Source organism: Cyprinus carpio, chromosome B4 (genome assembly GCF_018340385.1).
Source record: "Cyprinus carpio isolate SPL01 chromosome B4, ASM1834038v1, whole genome shotgun sequence".
In the NCBI taxonomy this organism is placed as follows: domain Eukaryota; kingdom Metazoa; phylum Chordata; class Actinopteri; order Cypriniformes; family Cyprinidae; genus Cyprinus; species Cyprinus carpio.
The window spans coordinates 21,498,749-21,501,762 of record NC_056600.1 but is presented as its reverse complement, the minus strand read 5'-3'; the positions used below and the strand labels follow the sequence as shown (position 1 = coordinate 21,501,762).

Here is a 3,014-nt window from a genome sequence, read left to right as displayed (position 1 = left end):
CTCAACATCTAGTCAACATCAGTGCTATTGCTATAATTTGGATGATATAGTATCATGAGCCACAATTAAAGTCTTGTGACACTCATGCCAGGCGTTATTGTTGTCGAGTTTTATTGTGGTTTATAGTGTCTATATAAGTGCCAAGATATTTAAAATTATCAACAATCTCAACTGGGTGACTATCTATCATTACAGGCACGACTGCAACATCTTGCCTAGTATACTTTAAGTATAGATCTGAATGTTGCAAGAAGTTGGGAGACAAAGAAAGAAAAACATGAACAGGAATGAAACTGTAAATATAGGTAAAATCTTTTTTGCTGCTATTTACATTTAGATTTACACATAAATTACTTACCAGATGAATAATTGTCATCTTCTACTGAAATGAGAGGTTCTACAAAGATACAAATATCATGTATTTATTACCCTTATTTAAACAAAAATATATCTGAATATGCTATGTTATATACTTATAAATGTCCTCACCTCTGTCACTCATATTTTTTGGTATTGAATACTTCTGTGAAAATAGTGAATAATTAAGTCACTTATCTGTCATTAATATTTCTAAGCACACACAAAAACCTAAACAAAGACTCAATGAGCCATTTCAAACTGAAGTGAAACCTTTATGCTGTTCTTGAGCTTATCTGGTAAATCTTGCATGCCACACTAGCGTCTTATCAGTTAAAAAAATCTTACTTCCTCATGCTCGAATTACATATTTTGCTCACTACAAAAAGAGATATGTTAAAATAAACAACACAAGTGAGTGTGTTGATGACATTTTGATACGTTGTGTAGATTTTTAACACAGAAAGTACAGTATTATGTCCTGTGAGGACGTAAGTTTGTTTATGAAAAAAAATTAATTGGTATAGAGTTTTTTCTTGATTCAACAGTAGCCTATCAAATACATACTCAAACACAACATTTTCTAACTTTTTTACCCATTTTAGATCCCTCGCATGGGTTTTTAAAGTTAATTAAACATTATAGGAACTTAGGACGTAGGACATAGTTAAAAGTATTTACCTTCAGTTAACATGCAAACTTTATCAAAATGAATCAATTTCCAACACTTAATAAACACTAACATATATTCTTTCAACATCCATGTAAATTGACATATAAAACAATCGACTAACCTGTTGAATGGCAGAATAAAGACAGGACAAAAAATGTGCGTGTGATCAGCTCTGGTGTTACGCTTAACTGGTGACCAACTTCCTGGTTCAGGAGTGATGGAACGACCACAGCAGGTTTGCCGATTCTGAAAGCACAAACTGACGTGACATTAAGCTGTCTAATAAATGCACACTTGCTTATTACATGATTTTTACATTACATGAAAGCCAAACTCAAGTAAAAGTACAGATATCTTACCAGAAAATGACTTTGGTAAAAGTTGAAGTCACCGTTTAGAATATTACTTGAGTAAAGGTCTTAAAGTATGTGATATTTATTGTACTTAAGTACAAAAAGTATTTTCTTAAATCTTACACCTACTTAAGTATTGAAAGTAAAAGTACAGGTAAATGCAAAATGGAAAAGAATCAAATAAATACAAATAAATAAATGGAGGCCTATGGAGGCTGTGAATCCAAAATGTTCTTGCACACATGTTCGGAGTAAACCAGTTTTATTAGTATTATTGTCTATTGTTAGTATTACCTATTGTTAGTATTACCAGTATTATTGTCTTCTTTGCAGCGGTAAAACCAGCAAAAAAAATTCTTAATGAACTTATACAGCAGTTGGAATCGTCATTGAGAAGACATAAACATGGATTAGACGTATAATCAATTTGTAGTAAAAAGGATAAAACAGAATTCACATGAGTCCATAGGTTGACAACAACTGGACATTCCCAAAACATGTGGAGCAAAGTCCCTGATGATACAGTGTTTTTTTTTTTCTTTATTTAAAGAAACAGGGACAGCGTACAAACATTAACCTCAAAGGGAGAGATGCATAGTACCGGGTTTTAGCTCAAGAGCTAATTTTTACCCGTAGTCCCTGGGCAGGCTGATGTTAAGCTACAATATATAAAACATACATGAGTAATAAGATTTACACTTGCCCAAATAAAAAAAAAAAGAAAAAAAAGAAAATTGTACAAAAGTTAATGTTTACACCTCTCATATACTTAGACCTTAGAACCCACACTTACACACACATACATATATCTGGTCACATGTGGGGACAAATTTGATTTGATAAAAGCCCTTTCTTTGCTTGGTGTGTGAACGTGTAAGAATTTGTGTTTTTTTTTTTAGCTCTGTAGGCAGGGCCGGCGCTAGCCATTTGGGTGCCCTAAGCACAAATGCTTGTCAAATGCTTTTCCCAGCCCTAATAATTTGACAACTCTGTGAATATGAAAATATACAAACACTGAGATTGTGTTTTTTTTTTTCTAATTGCAGTTTCACCAACAGATGTCGCCCTTGGCCGAACCTCCTGAAAATGACCGCATGCCATAGTACAACAACGAAAAATCTTTATCTAAGCGGTCTAATTTGGCAAAATCACATCACGTTCAGTTGCAGGGTTTTTCTAAAGTTCAGACTGAGGCAGATAGACATTGTTTTGAAACGAAGAAGTTACAATAGGGAACGTTCTGCACTAATAGCTATATGCACACGTGACACATCTGTAACGTACGGGGAAAATTAGCTTTATTTGTCATTCAAATATGACGATGAGGACCCCAACGATTGGCCTTCCTTTCCTTCTCAAACTAACTGCATCTTTAACAGCCCAAGTTTCACAATTTCCCCGGACCCCGTTAAAATAAAAGACTCAACATGCAGGGCTAAAAGCCCCGGATCTTTTGCACTACTAGCGACGCGGACGCGCCGACGCCCCTGAACATGCATACTACACACAAGGGCTACAAAACTAACATTTTTATTTAAAACATTGTCTTACCTGCAAGCGACGCGCAAGCATCATCCCGCTGTCTCTTCTTTTTTCTTTTTTCCGCCCCCGACTCTTGGTGCCTTTTCGAG

The 3,014-nt window shown here is 35.0% G+C and overlaps 1 long non-coding RNA gene across 1 annotated transcript; it reads right to left on the bottom strand.

The window, feature by feature from the left end:
• Nucleotides 1–232: 232 nt before the first annotated feature.
• Nucleotides 233–1,224, bottom strand: LOC109096178. The gene is made up of 3 exons (XR_002018917.2): nt 1,152–1,224; nt 490–523; nt 233–397 (listed from the first exon to the last, which is right to left on the bottom strand). It is a non-coding gene; the product is annotated as an uncharacterized LOC109096178 (long non-coding RNA).
• Nucleotides 1,225–3,014: the final 1,790 nt, after the last annotated feature.